At 45.3% G+C, this 21,599-nt stretch overlaps 1 long non-coding RNA gene across 4 annotated transcripts in view; it reads left to right on the top strand.

The window, feature by feature from the left end:
* LOC141114000 (uncharacterized) overlaps nt 1-20,107 on the top strand; it is a 66,873-nt gene extending 46,766 nt beyond the window's left edge. For all 4 annotated transcript variants that reach the window (XR_012236847.1, XR_012236845.1, XR_012236846.1 and 1 more), the window contains one exon: nt 13,732-20,107. This is a non-coding gene — a long non-coding RNA (uncharacterized lncRNA). The remainder of the gene's footprint in view (nt 1-13,731) is intronic.
* Nucleotides 20,108-21,599: the final 1,492 nt, after the last annotated feature.

Below are 21,599 nucleotides of genomic sequence, written 5' to 3'. Positions count from 1 at the left end.
TTCCTATAGATGAGACGTCACCCCCCCCCCCCCCCCCCATTTGTACACATCTATAGGAATTGCCATGGACATTGACGAAAGGTTACCCCCCATATGTACACATGTATAGGGATTGCCATGGACATTGATGAAAGGTTACCCCCATATGTACACATGTATAGGGATGGCCATGGACATTGATGAGGAATCACCCCATCCCCCATATGTACACATGTATAGGGATTGCCATGGACATTGATGAAAGGTTACCCCCATATGTACACATGTATAGGGATGGCCATGGACATTGGGGGGGTCACCCCATATGTACACATGTATAGGGATGGCCATGGGCAATGATGAGACGTCACCCCCCCCCCCCCCCATTTGTACACATCATTGTCCATGGCCATCCCTATACATGTGTACGTATGGGGGGATCCCTCATCAATGTCCATGGCCATCCCTATACATATGTACATATGGGGGGGTGGCCCCTCATCAATGTCCATGGCAATCCATATTCATGTGTACATATGGAGGGGACCCCTCATCAATGTCCATGGCAATCCCTATACATGTGTACATAATGGGGGTGGGGGGGTGACCCCCTCATCAATGTGCATGGCAATTCCTATACCTGTGTTTATATGGGGGGTGACCCCTCATCAATGACCATGGCAATCCCTATACATGTGCACATATGGGGGAGGGGGTGACCCCTCATCAATGTGCATGGCAATTTCTATACATGTGTACATATGGGGGGGGGTAACCTTTCATCAATGTGCATGGCAATCTTTATACATGTGTACATATGGGGGTGGGCGACCCCTCATCAATGTCCATGGCCATCCGTATACAGGTGTGCATATGGGGGGGACCCCCTTATCAATGTCCATGGCAATCCCTATACATGTGTACATATGGGGGGGTGACCCCTCATCAATGTTCATGGCAATTCCTATACATGTATACAAATGGGGGGGTGACTCCTCATCAATGTCCATGGTAATCCCTATACATGTGTACATATGGGGGGTAACCTTTCATCAATGTCCATGGCGATCCCCATACATGTGTACAAAGAATTTTAGAACCGAGGGGGATTTTAATGGTGACAAAACACCCAAAAAATATTTTGTTATAAAAACCTCTTTATTTGAGTCTAAAGTTTTAAAAGAAATGGGGGACAATGAATGTCCACATTTCATAAAAACAATTCAGTGCACATGTACAATATACACATAGTGTATCCTCAAAACTCACCGCATCTGTCAGAACAAAGACATAGCGGCCACCAGGCCAGACGGGACTGATGGCGCCAGGCCACAGAGCCAGCCATTGGTCTTGTTCTGACAGAGGCGGTGAGTTTTGAGGATACACTTGGTAGGTTTGATCTGCAGGCCCTTCACATGTGTATGTTGGTCTTGCTGATGGGTGCATGATCTCTATTTGTTATCAGATGGGACACTGTGGGTGGCCTGGAGGACGCTATTGATTTAATGTGTCCGCATTCATCATTGCTTCATGACATTGTTCCTTCATCACTTTGGAAGAAATCGTTCCGGATTGGTGTGTTGCTCCCCTCTACATTCTGTGGAAGGAGCATTTGAATGACATTGAAGGTAAACCTAACTTGTATATCTAATTTCCACCGGCCCCATTGTGCTCCTCCTGCCATCAGTTGCCACCGCTGGTGTTGGCACCTCTTCTTACATCAGTTTTGGCCCCTTTAGTAGTGTGCATTAGCTTGATTACATTCTATAGACATGGTGAGTTTTATTTTCATGTTGTGTGCCCCTCTGTATAGTGCTCAGACCCTCATGGATATTCATTGAACATATTACTTATGTTGTTATATGTTTTTGATACACATTTACTTTGATAACAGAAATATTTATTTACAGTCATGCATACCTACTAATACTTACTAATAATGACTTTTTGTAGCTACATATTGCTTTATAAGTTCTTAAAGGAGCTGAAAAGTAAAACATGTCGAGCAACAAGCATCACGCTGGTTACAGGAGCTACTTTATGTGTATATTGTACATGTGCACTGATGTGTTTTTATGAAATGTGGACATTCATTGCTCCCCCCCCCTGTTTCTTTTAAAACTTTGAACTCCAATAAAGATGTTTTTATATTAAAATATTTTTTTGTGTGTTTGGGAACCATTAAAATCCCCTTCTCTTCTAAAATTCTTTGAAAAGGAATAATTTTGGGATGAAGGTGCCTTTAATGGTTTAATCCATGAGTGTAGGTGACCTATCCAGAGTACTTTTTGTATCTATCACTATCCATAGTACTTACCAATATCGATGTCTGTCTCTCGGTGATTATTGGCTTTACAGCCGGAACCAAAACATCCAACAACGGCTCTGAAGCAGCCGCGCACAAAAGCCCGAGCCCTCTTATTGGTACCTGCAGGCTGGTCACTGATACCTCCTTCCATAGCTGGGCTTCCCTTGGTGGGTTTCTCTTTGGTGTTTTTCAGAGAAACAAACTGTTTACATTTAAATCGTCTCATTATTAAGAATAAAGAACCACGCTTTAAATGTACAAGAATAGAAATCGCAAAGAAATTGAATCGAATGAAAATCAAATCGAATCAAATCGCAAGAAAATCTCCAGAGAGATAAAAAAACAGGTCCTCACTGGTCAGCAAACACTCTGTTTCTGCTGCCAGCCTCCCTTGCAACTCTTTATATTGGCTGAGACTATGACATCACAGAGCAGAGTCATGTGACCTTTGAAAAAAATAACTGACGATTTTTCTTAAAGGGGCCACGTCCTTATTTGTGAGCTTTATGAATTCAGCCTGTAGGCTCTGTATACAGACCTAATAGGGACCCGGCTCCCGGAAGAACATGTTTTTCTTGAAGTGATGGTTATTGTGAATGAGATTTAACCCTTACAGTCCCATGGCTGAAAACAAAGATGTGTATTCCTATAACACTGTGAATGGAGCCCTATAAATCCTCGCTGCCTATCAAATCTTTTCATTTCTTTTATTTGATCATTTTATCATTATTACACACCAATTATCTTTCACTTTCACCAAATCCCAGGTTTTTCCATTTTTAACCCTTTAACTGCCAAGTCAAATATTTTTCCTTTCATTTATGAACCCTTTCTTTGCCAAACCAACCCCATCCCTAAACTTTTTCACTGCCAAACCATATTTTTTTCATATTTAACCCTTTCTGTGAACCCTTTCTTTGCAAAAAAAATATTATTTTTACGGGTTTTTTTGTTAACCCTTTCAGTGCCAAACTAAAGTCTTTTTATTTTTAACCCTTTCACCGCCAAAACCAGTTTTCCCCTTTTTAACGCTTTCACTGCCACTCCAATATATATATATATATATTTTTTTTTTTCCCCATTTCTTGCCCATATGTTAACGTAAAACCTGTTTATTTTTAGTTTTGGATGGAGTGGGGAAGGATTAGAACCCCAGTCAGGTTTTTATTGCTGTCTGCTCCCCTTATATGGAGATTTATTCTGCCAAATCTATTTTTTTTCTTTCAGTTTTTAACCCTTTCACTACCAAACTATATTGTTCATTTATTTCAACCCTTTAAAGAGGAGCTCCACCCACATTTTCACCCCTCACTAATCTGTGCTCTGTAAACAAATCGGATATTTTTAAATTTTTTTTCTCAGCACCTTCTGTATATAATATTCTGTATTCATTTTTCCCTTTCTCCTCCCTGGCCGCGGCCCCGCGCTCATCATTTCCGGTTTGCAATGCCTCCTGGGAGATGTGTGTCACCAATCCCAGGAGACAATAGGCATTGCTGGGCTGTAGCATCGCGTTATTTGCAAACCGGAAATGGCACGATGCAAGGCGGCTGCCAGCACCATTTTTAAAAAGGGTCACCAGGCTTTTGTTGTCATGGTTACCAAAGCTTCTTATACAGAGTGATTGGCGGTGGGGGAGGGGGCTGGAGCATCTAGGCTCTGATTACATACAGGGGGGGAGGGGACACATCATTACTAATCATTTATAATAGAGGAATAGGATGGGGCAGTTTTGATGCGGCAATTTTGATGGTGGCAATATTATGGGGCAGTTTTGATTGAGCAAATTTTGATGGTGGCAGTATGATGGGGCAGTTTTGGTGGGGTAGTTTTGAGGGGGCACTTTTGATGGTGGCAGTATGATGGGGCAGGTTTGATGGAGCAATTTAATGGGGGCAATGTGATGGGGCAATTTTGATCGGAGCAATTTGATGGGGCAATAGTATGAGGTAGTTTTGATGGGGCAATTTTGATGGTGGCAGTATAATGGGGCAATTTTTGTTGGGGCAATTTTGGTGGGGGCAATAGGATGGGGCAGTTTTGATGGGGCAATTTTGATGGTGGCAGTATGATGGGGCAATTTTACTGGAGGGAATTTGATGGGGCAATTTTGATTGTGGCAGTATGATGGGGGAATGGGGCAGTTTTGATTAGGCAATTTTGATGGGGCAAATTTGATGGGGGCAATATGATGGGGCAATAGGATGGGGCAATAGGATGAGGCAGGTTTGATGGGGCAATTTTGATGGTGGAAGTATGATGGGGCAATTTTGATGGTGGCAGTATGATGGGGCAGTTTTGATGGGGCAATTTTGATGGTGGCAGTATAATGGGGCAATTTTTGTTGGGGCAATTTTGGTGGGGGCAATAGGATGGGGCAGTTTTGATGGGGCAATTTTGATGGTGGCAGTATGATGGGGCAATTTTACTGGGGGCAATTTGATGGGGCAATTTTGATTGTGGCAGTATGATGGGGGAATGGGGCAGTTTTGATAGGGCAGTTTTGATGGGGCAATTTTGATGGGGCAATTTTGATGGGGCAGTTTTGATGGGGCAGTTTTGATGGGGCAGTTTTGATGGGGCAGTTTTGATGGGGCAGTTTTGATGGGGGCAATATGATGGGGCAATAGGATGAGGCAGGTTTGATGGGCAATTTTGATGGAAGTATGATGGGGCAATTTTGATGGGGCAGTTTTGATGGGGCAGTTTTGATGGGGCAGTTTTGATGGGGCAGTTTTGATGGGGGCAATTTGATGGGGCAGCTTCTGCAAAAGTTAATTACTTTTTAAACGGTGCTAATTGTAATTCATATCCCTCTTTCTGTGCAGATGTGTTATATATATATATAATATGCACAGAAACAAGGGATATCATTTACAATTAGCATCTTTTAACCACTTTACAACTGGGCACTTAAACCCCCTTAATAACCAGACCAATTTTCAGCTTTTGGTGCTCTCACATTTTGAATGACAATTACTCAGTCATGCAGCACTGTACCCATATGAAATTTTCGTCCTTTTTTTCACACAAATAGAGCTTTCTTTTGGTGGTATTTGATCACCTCTGGGTTTTTTATTTTCTGTGCTATAAATGAAAAAAGACCGAAAATTTTGTAAAAAAATGCATTTTTCTTCATTTGTATTATAAAATTTTGCAAATAAGTAATTTTTCTTCATAAATTTGGGCCAAAATTTATACTGCTACATATCTTTGGTAAAAATAACCCAAATTAGTGGATATTATTTAGTCTGTGTGAAAGTTATAGAGTCTACAAGCTATGGTGCCAATCACTGAAAATTGATCACATCTGATCACACCTGATCTACTCATTTCTTGAGACCCTAACAAGCCAGGAAAGTACAAATACCCACAAAATGACCCCTTTTTGGAAAGTAGACATTCCAAGGTATTTAGTAAGAGGCATGGTGAGTTTTTTTAAATTGTTATTTTTTCCCACAATTCTTTGCAAAATGAAGATTTTTTTTATTTTTATTTTTTTTCACACCAAATTGTCATCACAACAGGTTATTTCTCTCACATGGCATGTACATAGCAAAAATGACACCCCAAAATATATTCTGCTACTCCTTCCGAGTATGGCGATACCACATGTGTGAGACTTTTACACAACCTGGCCACATACAGAGGCGCAACATTGAAGTAGCACATTTAGGCGTTCTAGGAGCATAAATTACACATCTAATCTCTCAACCACCTATTACACTTTTGAAGGCCCTGGAGCACCAGGACAATGGAAACGCCCACAAAGTGACCCCATTTTGGAAAGAAAACACCCCAACGTATAATCTATGAGGCATAATGAGTCTTTTGAATGGTTCATTTTTTTCCAGAAGTTTTTGGAAAATGTGGAAAAAAAATGAAAACGCATTTTTTTTACACAAAATTGTCCATTTCTAAGATATTTCCGACACAAAGCATGTACATAGCAAAAATGACACCCCAAAATATATTCTGCTACTCCTTCCGAGTATGGCGATACCACATGTGTGAGACTTTTACACAACCTGGCCACATACAGAGGCGCAACATTGAAGTAGCACATTTAGGCGTTCTAGGAGCATAAATTACACATCTAATCTCTCAACCACCTATTACACTTTTGAAGGCCCTGGAGCACCAGGACAATGGAAACGCCCACAAAGTGACCCCATTTTGGAAAGAAAACACCCCAACGTATAATCTATGAGGCATAATGAGTCTTTTGAATGGTTCATTTTTTTCCAGAAGTTTTTGGAAAATGTGGAAAAAAAATGAAAACACATTTTTTTTTACACAAAGTTGTCCATTTCTAAGATATTTCCGACACATAGCATGTACATAGCAAAAATGACACCCCAAAATATATTCTGCTACTCCTACCGAGTATGGCGATACCACATGTGTGAGACTTTTACACAACCTGGCCACATACAGAGGCGCAACATTGAAGTAGCACATTTAGGCGTTCTAGGAGCATAAATTACACATCTAATCTCTCAACCACCTATTACACTTTTGAAGGCCCTGGAGCACCAGGACAATGGAAACGCCCACAAAGTGACCCCATTTTGGAAAGAAAACACCCCAACGTATAATCTATGAGGCATATTGAGTCTTTTGAATGGTTCATTTTTTTCCAGAAGTTTGTGGAAAATGTGGAAAAAAAATGAAAACGCATTTTTTTTACACAAAGTTGTCCATTTCTAAGATATTTCCGACACATAGCATGTACATAGCAAAAATGACACCCCAAAATATATTCTGCTACTCCTTCCGAATATGGCGATACCAAATGTGTGAGACTTTTACACAACCTGGCCACATACAGAGGCCCAACATTGAAGTAGCACATTCAGGCGTTCTAGGAGCATAAATTACACATCTAATTTCCTTACAGTCTATTACATTTTTGAAGGCCCTTCATATTTCTAACACATAGCATGAACATACCATGAATTACACCCTAAAATACATTCTGCTGAGCAAAGGGTAAACAAAAGATTACCTGTAGTTTTAGTAGTGCAGTTGTCCACAGGAGGAGAGCCCTGATCCAGGCAGCAGGCAGGGACGTGGTCATCCACAGTGAATGGAATTGTCCAGGCAGCGGGCAGGAATATTGTCCATAGTACAGGCAGGGATAATGTCCTTGTACAGTCCAGGGTCAGTGCACATAGAGACATTGCCAGCAGTGCCAAAATATTGGTCCTGGTAGTAAGCAGGAACATGGTCCAAGTAGCAGACCAGGAAAGAATGGGGACAGGGGTAGAGGCTTCTCCCACCCAAATCTCTTTGAAGCCTCCGAGTCTCCAGACCCTAAATCTGGGAATGAGAAAGCTAAAAAGTTAGATTTCTTCATCCAGAAAAACATTTCTGGAGCCCCTCACATATGTGAGACCCCTGTGTTCCCACTAGCATAGCAGGGTAAATGATCAGTCCAAGAGGCAGGCAAAAAACGTGGTCAAACAGTCCAGGGTCAGTTCCAGAGCAGGCAGAGGTAGGTACAAATCAGCGTTAGGCATAAGCTTGGTCGTATAACAGGCCAGGGTCAGTTCCGGAGAAGGCAGAGGTAGGTACAGTTTTAGTGTTAGGCAGAAGCTTGGTCGTATAACAGGCCAGGGTCGATTCCGGAGAAGGCAGAGGTAAATCGGGTTCAGTGCAGTGGCATAAGGGGTGTGGAGGAAAATTACAGGAAATGAGAATTACGTTTACCATACTTCCCTAATATTGTAGAGAAGTATGGTAACGGCGGAAACATTCGCTTATACAGAGGCCTGGTTGGGAAGGACAATCGGGACAATAATACGCGGTGTCTCTTCTAATTCCTCTTCTGGAGCACACCCGGCATTTTTTCTGACGTCTGTGGCCTGTTTCACGGGGGGGGATTTTGTCAGGAAAGTGGCGTTCGTGAAGTCTGCTCACGGAATCAGAGCGAATATTTTCTGGTGGGCTTTCAGGGTACAAAAGGGAGGAGATTACTTGTTCCTGGTATTGCAGATAGGATACGGAGGTCTCAGTAGATTCTTGGTAAATTACGTAAGTGTTGTACATGGCCAAACCGAAAAAATAAATGGACACTTTTTTATACCAGTGACGGGATTTTCTTGTGGGAAGGTAGGGTTCAATCATCTGATCGTTAAAGTCCACTCCCCCCATAAATAAATTGTAATCATAAATACAAGCAGGTTTCTGGACTGGGCCGTTTCTTCTTGGGACTTCCACGTAGGTGTCATTGTGGATTGTCGTCAGCATGTGGACGTTTCGTCTGTCCCTCCACTTGACAGCCAATAGCTCCTGGTTCCGCAAAGCCACCGTATCCCCTCGGCGTAGCCTTTCCTTGACCAATTTTTGCGGGAAGCCTTTTCTATTGGTTCTTACTGTACCACATGCTGGGGTGTCCCTCCGGTGAAGATTGCGGAAGAGGGGCAAGCTAGTATAAAAATTATCCACATAAAGGTGGTACCCCTTTCCAAGCAGTGGATAAACGAGCTCCCAGACAACTTTGCCGCTGGTTCCAATATATTCTGGACATTCAGGGGGATGCAGTTGGGTGTCCTTCCCTTCGTACACCCGGAAGGCGTAAATGTACCCCGTGGCTCGGTCGCAAAGTTTATACATTTTAACCCCATATCGGGCCCTTTTGCTGGGGATAAACTGTTTGATGCCAAGCCTGCCTGTAAATTTTACTAGGGACTCATCAACAGAAATATTCTGGTCGGGGGTATATAGCTGGGGAAATTTTTCTGAGAAATAATTTAGGAGTGGCCGAAGTTTGAATAATTTGTCAAATGCTGGGTCATTTCGGGGAGGGCACTGGGTGTTGTCATTATAGTGAAGGAAGCGCAAAATCATAAGGTATCTTGATCTTGGCATTTTTGAAGAGAAGAGTGGCATGTGGTGGACGGGGTTAGTTGACCAATATGAGTACATTTGTTTTTTTTTGTGAGACCCATTGTAAAAGTTAGGCCTAAGAAAATTTTAAATTCTGCTATGGTAAGCTCTTTCCACTCAAAGGGACGGGCATAACTAGAGCCAGGGTTGCTTACGATGTACTGCTGTGCGTAAAGGTTGCACTGGGCCACAATGGATGATAGAAAGTCTTCCGTGAAAATCAAATAAAAAAAATCGAGCATGACAAAATTATCGGTGTTCACCTGGACACCTGGCTGGGCGGTAAAAGGGGGGATATTTGCTGCTCCGGAATTAGGGGGAAGCCACAGGGGGTTTTGAAGGGCATAGGGTAGGCTGGCATGGCCTCTATCCCTTTGGGGCTGAGATGACACCCTACTGGTGCCTGGCCTTTGTTGCAGTGGCTCTTCGCTTGAGGTGGACGGCACTGCGCTTGAGGTGGACGGCACTGCGCTGGAGGTGGACGGCGCTGCCCTGGAGGTGGACGGCGCTGCCCTGGAGGTGGACGGCACTGCACTCGAGGTGGTAGTAGGCTGCTGCTCCACGCCAGAACGCCTTCTTTTCACGGGCACACGTTCCTCTTCTGATTCTGTATCGGACCCGCTGCTTGTCACGGGTTCATAGGCCGAATCCGAATCGGACAGAGACTCAGAGAGCTCCCCGCTGCTCTCATCGGTCATGCTGAGACGCTGGTAGGCCTCCTCGGCTGTAAATAATTGTTTTGCCATACTGGTAGCTGGTGAGGTTGATGTGGCTCTGGCTGCACTGGTGTGGCTCTGGCTGCACTGGTGTGGCTCTGGCTGCACTGGTGTGGCTCTGGTGGGCACAGAGGTGGCTCTGGTGGGCACAGAGGTGGCTCTGATGGGCACAGGTGGCACTGGTGTGGCTCTGGCTGCACTGGTGTGGCTCTGGCTGCACTGGTGTGGCTCTGGCTGCACTGGTGTTGCTCTGGTGGGCACAGAGGTGGCTCTGGTGGGCACAGAGGTGGCTCTGGTGGCACTGGTGGGCACAGGCGGCACTGGTGGGCACAGGTGGCACTGGTGGGCACAGGCGGCACTGACGGCACTGATGTGGCACAGGCGGCACTGATGTGGGACAGGCAGCACTGATGTGGCACAGGCGGCACTGATGGGCACAGGCGGCACTGATGGGCACAGGCGGCACTGATGGGCACAGGTGGCACTGATGGGCACAGGTGGTACTGGTTGGGCACAGGTGGTACTGGTTGGGCACAGGTGGCACTGGTTGGGCACAGGTGGCACTGGTGTGCACTGTAGTGGCACTGGTGTGGCTCTGGTTGCACTGGTGTGCACTGTAGTGGCACAGAGGTGGCACTGGTGGGCTCAGGCGGCACTGGTGGGCTCAGGCGGCACTGGTGGGCTCAGGTGGCACTGGTGGGCACAGGCGGCACTGGCGACACTGATGTGGTACTGTCGTGGCGCAGATGGGCACAGGTGGCACTGATGGGCACAGGTGGCACTGATGGGCACAGGTGGCACTGATTGGCACAAGTGGCACTAGTGTGGCACTGGTGTGGCACTGGTGTGGCACTGGTGTGGCTCTGGTGGCACAGAGGTGGCACAGAGGTGGCACAGAGGTGGCACAGAGGTGGCAGATGGCACAGATGTGGCACAGGTGGCACAGATGTGGCACAGATGGCACTTGTGGCACAGATGACACTGTTGTGGCACAGTTGGGGCACTGTTGTGGCACTGTTGGGGCACTGCTGTGGCACTGCTGGGCACTGGTAATATAAAAAAACTCACTGTTCGGCACTGTGAAGCTCTCCTCTCCTCTCACGCTGCATCGGTGTGAGGAGAGGAGAGCGATGAACTTGTGCTGACCCTGCAGCACAGCCTTTGTTGACATTTGTGATCGCTCCGTCATTGGACGGAGCGATCACATGGTAAAGGGCCGCTGTCATTGGCCCTTTACCGCGATCCGTGTTGCGCCGGGTCCCGTGGACCCGGCGAACACGGATGTTCCCGTGTGCGCGCCCGGGGGGGCGCGCGGCACCGTTTCTCCGGGAGGACGTCATAGTACGCCCTCCCAGAGTTATCCAACCGCCCTGTAGCCCTCATTTGGCTATGGGCCGGTTGTTAAGTGGTTAAAAAGTAATTACCTTTTGCTTTTTGTATTTCTAGATTTATAATCTTTGTAAATGTAGATAATCTTCCTGGTTCCTGGAGGGGGAGGAGAGCTTTCCATAGCTTAGGGGCGGCAACTTCCTCTGACACTGCTGTTGCTATGGAAACACACACACGTTTTAACCCTTTCACTGCCAAATCATTTCCCCCCCATTTCTCTCCCGTATGTTAAATTATAAATAAAGGAACATGTTTTTTTTGTTAGTGTTGGATGAAGTGGAGAGTGATTAGAACCCCTGCCAGGTTTTTGTTGCTGTTTGCTCCCCCTTTAGGGAGATTCATTCTCTCTACCATTATCAAACAAAAATTAAAGAAAATCGCACATTTTAGGTTGTCACCAGAACAGGAATTAGAGGGGAAATCTTCCAATGGTGACACCCAGGGATGATGTCACTTTGGCGGATTTCTCTCTTTTTTTGGCTATGGGACAGGAAGTGAAGGGAAACCCCCCCCCCCCAATGGGGACACAGATGGCAAAGAAAACCTGACAGGGGTTATAGTCCCCCCCACCTTACTCTATTGTAAATGAAAAAAAAAATGTTTGTCTTTATTTCTATTTTATCTTTTATCTGGTATGCGGGGGATGGTGGGGACTCAGTATAAAAAGAGGGTGCAGCATATTACACATGGGGCTATGGGGGAGGGTGTGTCTGCATACACGAGCAACTGCCACTGCCGGGAGGGGGGGAGGGGTGAGCGCTCAGTCTTTTGAACCCTTTCACTTTTGCACATTTTTGCTGATTTCTGCTCTCCCAGCATTCCCTAGTTTGTGAAATGATGAAGGCAGAAGAACTAACCACTTCAATTCCTCAAACTTCTGGTGGGACTGCAGCTGCTTGTTTTATGTTTCTGTGCAATGTACACTACTTGGAGGATTTGGAGGGTTTTAATGGATATAAATCTGCTGATGGAGCTGGTGCCGGTCTGGGCCACGGAATGTGGAAGAATATAGATCGTGGGAGGAGCTTTTAAAGGGGATTTATTAATAAAAGCGCGATGTACGATGACCTCGTCATTTCCTTTTTGGGTGATTGGTGGAAATCCATTGACGGGAGAATATATCTATTGGATGAAGAAACGCTGATTTGGTGGTTTTTGGTTATAGAATAACGCGTGATTGGCCCAGAGGTCCTCGGGGTTCTGGGGGGCATTCGCAGCAGGTGGAGCACTTTTTGTATTGAATTTTAAGGATCAATTATATAAAAGCGGGGGATGGGATGAAGTTTGATAAATACAATAATACGGAATTTTGTGGATGAACATTTTCAAGGACTTTTTTTTGTTTTTTGTTTTTTTTTTTTTTTTCTTGGTTTTGTTTCATATGTTTTTCACAAATCTGTATATTGATTTCATGATTTAATGCATGGTGTTGAATCGCATGTTTTATCCTCATATGTCTTTCACAAATGTGGATATTTATGATTTAGACCCCTTTCACACTGAGGCAGTTTTCAGGCGTTTTAGCGCTAGAAATAGCGCCTGAAAACCGCCTCCCATTCACTGCAGTGTGTGCTTTCACACCCGGGCGGTTTTGCTTGCGGGACGTCAGAAAAAGTCCTGCAAGCAGCATCTTTGGGGCGGGTTGGAAGCGCTATTAATAGATCTCCCAAAACGCCCCACCCATTGAAATGACTTCCAAAGCTCCTTTAAAAGCGCCGCAAAACAGGTATTTTTTTTTCTTTTTCTTCTTTTAAAGTCCTGTCATCACGGGACCTTAAAAAACCGTCCCAGTAGCAAAAAGCGCCTGAAGCCCTGCAAAAATGTCTGAGGTGACCACTCCCCGCCCCTCCAAAGCTCAGCGCTCCAATGAGAGTGGGGGGGGGGGGGGCAGAGCGGAAAGCTGCTGATCGACAGTCAGCAGCTCTCTGTTCCAGGAGCTGTGAGAACCGAACCATTGGCGATGTTAAGTCGCTCGGTTCTCAGTGCAGAGACGCCGGGGGACAGATGCATCATCCACCTAGGTAAGTATGAATGGGCAAAAAAAAAAAAAAACCTTCTTCTGCCTTTTTAGAACCCTATTTAAATAATTTTCTTCTCCTGCTTAGGACTACATGTCCCATGAGGCATTGCTCCTCACACATTCACAAGTTCTCAGGCACGGTGTATGGACGGTGTGCTGAGCTGTATTTTCTAATATGTAAACAAATAATGCATTCTGTATGCAGGCCAGCTAATCGGCTGACCAACTAATCGATTACAAAAATAGTTGACAACTATTTTCATAATTGATTCTAATCGATTAAGTCGATTTAGTAGTTCCAGCCTTATACCAGTATTCTACCTTTTTCTGGAGTTTAGTACAACTAGACCTGGCCTGGTACATGATTATGTCGGTTTATCCCCCTAGTTTGGTACACGGTGATTAAACTAATTTTCTTCGTCCTGCAGATTGAAGCGATGTACTCCAAAGTGAACAAGAAGAAGACGATTAGAGATGACCCCCGAGTCTCTCCAAACCCGGCTTTTCAACAGCTTCCGCCAATGAAGATGGCCGCGGTAAATGAAACCGCCCAGGGCTCTCTAAACGCAGTTTTCGAAAGCCCCCCACTGCCGGCGAACCCACCCGCGCACCCCGAAGAGAATTTATACGAGAGTATATGTGAGATGAGCAGCCATGCTTTGTAGCTACCACTGAGAGTTTTCAGCACTGACACTAATACTTGCACTGATTCCAGTTTGGTAAATCTGTTGAAAAGTCTGGAGCAAGTGAAGCAAGATCACAGTGTTGTGGGGCAGAATGAAACAATGCAGATATTGCTTTTACTTTCTAAATTCCTGCCAGCGGGCATTTTATTGAAATTGCTGACTCTGTAACAGGCATAATATGAATTTAGCAATCCATGGCAACACTCCGGGGCACATGCCCCCCCCCCAGTTTCGGCCCTGCTTAGGTGGATGCAGAATCAGTGTGGACAAGGTACATTAACTGCTGCAGCCCCGGAAGATTTTACCCCCTTCCTGACCAGAGCACCTTTTACATTTAATTTGGCACTGCGTTGCTTTAACTGACAATTGCGCGGTCATGCAACGCTGAACCCAAAGGAAATTTGCGTCCCTTTTTTTTTACCACAAATAGAGCTTTCTTTTGGTGGTATTTTTTTTTTTTTTTTTCGCTATAAACAAAAAAAAACAAAAATATATATATATATAATTTTTTTTTTTTTTTTGCTATAATAAATATCCCCAAAAATGTTTTTAAAAAACAAATTTTCAGTTTAGGCCAATATGTATTCTTCTACATATTTTTGGTAAAAAAAAATACCAATAAGCGTATATTGATTGTTTTGCGCAAAAGTTATAGCTTCTACAAACTATGGGAAAGATGTATGGCATTTTTATAGCATTTTTAATTTTTTTTATACTAGTAATGGCAGTGACCTGTGATTTTTAGTGGTACTGCAACATTGCGGCGGACAGATCGGACACTTTTGACATTTATACAGCGATCAGAGCTATAAAAATGCACTGATTACTGTGTAAATGTCTCTGGTAGGGAAGGGGTTTACACTAGGGGGCGATCAAGGGGTTAAATGTGTTCCCTCGTTAGTTTTTTTAACTGTATGGGGATAGGACTGACTGGGGAAGGAGACATATTGTTGTTCCTACTTAGTAGGAACAAACGATATGTCTCCTCTCCCCTGACAGAACAGGGATCTGTGTGTTTACACACGCAAATCCCCGTGCTGGCTCTCGTGCATGCGATCACGGGTGACCGGCGGCGATCAGGCCCGCCGACCACGCGCATGGGGTCCCCCTGCCGTGCCGCGGGGCATGCCTCCGGCGGCTCTTAAAGGGAACAAGGTACCTATACGTTGTTTTGCGCAGTCGTGCCATTTTGCCGACGTATATCGGCATTAGAGCCGGTTGGCAAGTGGTTAAAGCTGAATTCCAGGTTGATGTAAAAATACACCAATAAGTGCTGATTATTCATTAAAAATGAAGAAATTTATTTTTAAATGCAGCAACTGTAAGTACTTGACATCCGCCTCATCCAGACTCATGTTAAGCAAAACTGAACGGGAGAGGGAAGGGCAGGACTAGGAGCCAATCAAGTGTGGTGGAGCATACATGTGCTGACTAGTGGTGCACTGAAATGAAAATTCCCGATGCCGAAATCAAAAATTCAGGAGGCACTTGGCTGAAACCAAAAAGTTTAAAAAAAAAAAAAATATATATATATATATATATATATATATAAAATAATTTTATTATATTTAACTTTTTAATTAATATCATGAATTTAAATGAATATGAATTTATTGTCGCCCATTATCGGCACCTTTTTGAAGCGGTGTTAAAAATCCTGCTTGCTGCATTTTTGGTCAGCACCTCCCCATTTGAAATGCACTGAAAACTTGGGAAGAATGCATCATAAATGCACCCATGTTGTGTTTTTGATGCATATTTTTGAGTTACGTGACCTATGAAAAATTACACCATAAGCACGGTAAAATTGCGGGCATTTTCAGCAGCCATTATCGGTATCTTTTTTTTTTTTTTTTTTTTTGCTTTCAGCAGAACGCTAAAAACCCTATTTTTGGCCAAGAATTTTTGGTGCATCACGAGTGCTGACAAAGGGAGAGCAGAAGGATGATATAGCGGTATAGCCCTGCTCCTTCACTGTCCAATCATAGACTGTGGAGAAAGGAGATAACCTGCCTGTATTGTTTAACCCCTTCCCACGTATATATGTGGCAGTGTGCTTTATGGCACTATAGAGATATAGAGAGAGAGATAGATATATATCTATAGATAGAGTTATATATATTATGAGAGATCTCTCTCTCTATCTAGATATAGATATATATATATTATAGAGTGTGTGTGTGTAACTGGCTTTGCTGGGAGTGCGCTTAATTGGTGCCCCCAGCATTATGACTGCGCTGTCGCCAATAGCTCCCGGGTCACTGTGTACGATTGGGAGCCTGTGGGACAGACTCCTGATCATGTGATTGCTGTGACAGCCAATCACAGAGATCCCATGTAATGAACTCGTAAAAAGGGTTAACTGTTTAAATCTCAGAGCTGGCTGGAGAGAATCACAAACTCTTTGGCAGGTAATACAGCATATATATATATATATTAATTATATAATATTTAGACTGTTTATTTAGCTGCATGCCTGGAATTCAGCTTTAAACTGTGGCACGTCTTAGGGGCACCTTCACACTCTGAAGAGCGGTCTGCGTTCGGATCGCTTTTTAAAGAGCATTTGACAGGTGGTGAGAAAGCCTCCCCGCCGACTGCTTTAAACCCCCTTGAACACCGCAGTAGCGCACCACAACCGCATGCATTGCGCGCAGTTTCCGGTGTGTTTGCAGAACAGCCTATTTCACTTTGATGGGTCACGCTCGGCTGCCGCTGTGCCTGCCAAAAGTTTCAGGGGGGTATAATTCCTGCCGCGGCTACACCATGTGCCCACTGCCTCTGCAGCTAAATGGGGAGCGGTTGGCTGTAAAAACACGGCTCAACCGTGGGGGTTTTCACCGACTCTCAATTGCTATTGTGAACAAGCCCTTAAGGCTCTGTTATTGGTGACAGTTCGGAGGGTTTGATTATATAATGTACATTACAAATAGCTTTATATACAGGGGGGCGATTATTTTTATAGATACATGTGTAAATGTTTTAGGATATTGTCGACACTGAACATTTCTGAGATAAAGTTCTGGTCTCTGGGGAAAAATGTTTCCAACGAACAGCCGACTTCCCTCTAATAATCACTCAGTAGGTAGCCTGTGTTGAGCTCCGCTGAGTAGAGAGATGTGGGCTGGACTGTAATACATAGAAATCTCCCGCCAGCTTTTAGCCAGACAGATGCTGCAATCTGCATGCACTTTACTGCAAAATGCATCATTTGTATACATGTCTTATATATAGAATGTAATATACACGGCTTTCATATAGTTATTGCACCGGTCACGCCCCAGTTTTACGTTCGTCTGTCCACGCTCCTAGTAGTTCCACGCTATGCGGCGTATGTGGAACCACATGGAGCCGCTACTCTATTGGCTGGTCTTTGGGTTCTTTGCATGGCCAGAGACCATTGCATTCACTCCTATGGAAGGGCTGTTATATTTTGATAGACAACCACTCAGCCGGAATGAATGTGATTTTTTTTTTTTTTTTTTTTTTTTCCCAGGAATGCTGGGCTCTCCCTCTGCTCGTCCTCTTGCCACTTTGGCAATCCATTGGCTTCAGTGCATTGTGAGTCACTGACCTGCAGTAAATGTGCAGAATTAGGATTTCTACCTTCACTGGCTGCATGCTTTGTTCCAGGTTTGGCAATGCCGATATCACCAGGCCACTGTTATTTCTAGAAGGAGGTCAGCAATGACACTGCAGTGATCCAGTGCAATCCTTCGATGTGGTGGCTGCATTTGTTTTCTTCAGATTTAGGAATATTTTCTGCAAGTACAGAAAAATGCCCATTGATCCTGATAGAAATCCAGTGTCCTTGTGACTTCATCTGCACTGAAATGATATCTAAAGTAATGTTATTCACTTCCTAGCTATTTTCTGTGGCTTTGGTTGTCTCCTTAGTAATGCAGATGAGAGAGGGAGGAAGGTCCAAATCAGGAGCAAGCAGCGTGACAACCAGTGCCTGGACAAGGTCATCTAGAGCCCAGGGGGAACATGCCAAACTATGCCCCCCCCCCCAATAATGTATGAGTATTGTGTGTTAAACCCCCCCCCCAAAAAAAAGGAGCAGCAGTCTGCATGCTAAGCATAAATTCCCCCTCTAGCCAGGTCATATCTGCCCCCTGCTACACCCCCCCCAGCACAAATGTTTGCCCCCCTAGCTCAAATCCCGTTTCCCCAAATCCCCCCCAGCACATCGCTCCTCCCAGCAAAAACCCCCTCTCAAATCTCCCCTCCTAGCACAAATACCCTCCAATCATGCCTACTAGCACAACCCCCCCCTCCCAAAAAATTCCCCTGCTAGCACAAATCCTCCTTTCCCTCTACCATATTGCCTCTTCTAGCACAAATCCTATCCCCCTCCCAACATAAAGCCCCCCAAATCTAGCACCCCCCCCTCTAAATTTCCCCTCCTAGAACAATTTGTACCCCCCACCCCAATCTCCTTGTGTCGCCCCCCCCCCCAATCTCCTTGCGTTGGCCCCCTCCGCATGTCACATGATACCCCTGTCCCAGCCCTGGTGACAACCTTACTCCTCCCATATATACAATGTTGTCACCCTAGAACTGGAAATATGATACCGGTGTTCTGCCGAGAAAGTCCCCCCCCCGGCTGATAAGGACTCCCCAGTATTGCGCAGGCTCAGCGCTTGCGCAGTACGAGCCGCTGAAAATAGCCAAAGCTGAACACCTGTGAGTCAGCTGTACACGGCGCCTGTAACAGGGCCCCTCGCTTCGCTCACCACGCTTCGGGCACGGCCTCGCTTCACTCACCATATTATTATTCTAACTCTATGTCCACTTGGTTGGTGGGGCTTGAACCTGGACTCAGGTCAGTATGTAGTGCGCAGGCGCCGTGTAGCGCTGACGATCAGCTGTTCAACTTCGGAGACTTTCAGCGGCTCCGTAGTCGTTCTTACTGCGCAAGCGCAGCACAGGTGGGGGGTCCTTATCCGCCGGGGGGGAACTTTCTCGGCAAGACACCGGCTTAGGAAATGAAAAGAAATACAGCCTGAAAAACAATGCAGCCGCTACATTTTAGGACTAGTAAACTCCAATATGTTACAGATTGGTTCTTGTATCAAGATATGCTTTCATTTTAAACACGCGGCAACTCATAGTAGCCAATCAGATTTTTATTCAGCAGTTCATAATAAAAAATCACTTTTGATTGGCTGCTAGGGCAGATTATGGCACCTTGCACTTTACCTAAGCCTGCCATGCCTGAGAACATAGACTAAGCTCATCATACACATTGCAATCTATACAATCTCCATTGGATATGCCAAGAGATATGTAGTACAAGGGCCTGCCTGATTGGTTAGTCCTCATATTACATAGTTTTAGTAAATCTTAAAGTGGTTCTGAATAGTGGGGCGCCGAAATGAGAATTCTGGTGCAGAATCTGGGCCATTTTCGAAAGCCAATATCGTCACCTTTTTTTTCTTTCAGTACGACGCTGAAAGCCTTATTTTTGGCGTACAAAATTTCAGTGCATCTCTAATTCTGAAGGTACGAGGTTTTCGTTTACCATAATGCATTTTATGTATTAAATGCAGCTTCCCCCCCCCCACACCTTTATACTTACCTGATCTCAATCCAACGATGTGCAGGAGAGCAGCAGCTCTTGGCTCTCTTTCCTCATTGGATAGAGGGGCAGCAGCGGGAGCCATTGGCTCCTCTTGCTGTGAATCACAGCCATTGAGGAGAGAGAGCAGGGGCGGTGGGGTCGAGCCATGCTCTGTGGGTCAATGGACACACAGCCAGCTTGGGATTGAGCACGCGGCTTGTTATGGGGGCATTTGGCAGGGGGGGGGGCCCATAGCACTTGCGGTCGGGGGGGGGGGGGCCCAGAAGAGGAGGAACGGGGTTGCTCTGTGCAAAACCATTACACAGGAGGTAAGGATGACATGTTTGTTATTTAAAAATAAAAAATAAATTCATTTAGAATGACTTTAAATTGATTGTACTGTGAGATTGTATGGTGACCCTTACACTGACTCGAGACTTGGGAATGGGAAACGATTATCTGAGATATAAATAAATTGTTAATTTACACTGGCTGTGACTCTGTATATAGACTGGTTGTATGTTATGGAGATAAACGTCTTTTATGGCACAATATGAGTCGCGCTTATTGTTATTACACCAGTTATACATGAATATTGTCAAAAGTATTGGGACGCCTGCCTTTACACGCACATGAACTTTAATGGTCTCCCAGTCTTAGTCTGTAGGGTTCAATAATGAGTTGGCCCACCCTTTGCAGCTATTACAGCTTCAACTCTTCTGGGAAGGCTGTCCACAAGGTTTAGGAGTGTGTCTATGGGAATGTTTGACCATTCTTCCAGAAGTGCATTTGTGAGGTCAGGCACTGATGTTGGACAAGCAGGCCTAGCTCGCAGTCTCCACTCTAATTCATCCCAAAGGTGTTCTATGGGGTTGAGGTCAGGACTCTGTGCAGGCCTCTAGTTCCTCCACCCCAAACTTGCTCATCCATGTCCTTGGAAATGGGAATAAATACTGTAGCTGCTGACTTTTAATAAAAGGACAATTATCTGTCTCAGGGATCCCACGCTGTCGCCCCCCTTCCCCCCGAAAGGTGGAAAATGTGGCAGTGGAGGAGGGGGGGGGGAGCAAACAAGCGGAGCTTCCGCTTTTGGGTGGAGCTTCGCTTTAAGGAGCTTACAATCTAAAGTCCCTGCATGTATACATACGCCTACTACAGCTGACTTAGACAGGGGCCGATTAACCTACCAGCATGTTTGGAGCTTGGGAGGAAACCAGAGTACCCAGAGGAAATCCATACACGTAAAGGGGAAAAACAGCAAACTCAGAGCAGATAGTGTCCTGACTGGAAGTTGAACCAGGAACCCCAGTGCTGCGAGGCGGACATGCTAATTTGCAGCAAGTGATTGTATGAATGGGACAGATGACTGTTGCACATGATCAGAGTTTAAATAAAAGACGTAAAGTTCATTTTAAAGGCCCCCTGCACACTGAATGTTTAGCGCCAGTGCATGAGGCTCACCTGCTGGTTGCTGCCTGGCTTACCAGTGCCCATCAATGCTGACCGCTAAAAACTGACCTACCCGACCATTACACTGACCTACCCAACCATTACACTGACCTTCCTGACCATTACACTGACCTTCCTGACCATTACACTGACCCACACTGACCTAGCTGATCCACACTGACCTACCTGACCATTACATGTGACGTCAGACTTCAGGTGACCGTGACCTCTGGCTCGTCCTGCAGCTCAGCCGTAGTGTGCAGCGCCGGTGTGCCCCTCCCAGTAGACAGTAGGCAGCCGTGGACAGGAGAAGAGAGCCGAGCGGGGATCTCATAGTGACGCAGCCGCATTGTAATTCCCGCCTTCTGGAGCCTGCAGCGCCTATGATGGACATCAATCGTCCCGCGCGCCCGGCATTGGACCAGTGGGACGTCCATCGTAGGTGCTTGCAGGCTCCAGAAGGTGGGACCTGCTATGTCACTCGGCCACGCTCCGAATCAGATCGATCCCCGCTTGGGGCTTATAATAGTTATGTGAATGCCCGAGACCCAGGGCTTTTTGGGGACCCACTCGGGGCTCCAGCCTCGAGTGTTTT

Source organism: Aquarana catesbeiana, linkage group LG12 (genome assembly GCF_042186555.1).
Source record: "Aquarana catesbeiana isolate 2022-GZ linkage group LG12, ASM4218655v1, whole genome shotgun sequence".
In the NCBI taxonomy this organism is placed as follows: domain Eukaryota; kingdom Metazoa; phylum Chordata; class Amphibia; order Anura; family Ranidae; genus Aquarana; species Aquarana catesbeiana.
The sequence above is the reverse complement of the archived record's forward strand: the minus strand, read 5'-3'. Positions and strand labels throughout refer to the sequence as shown.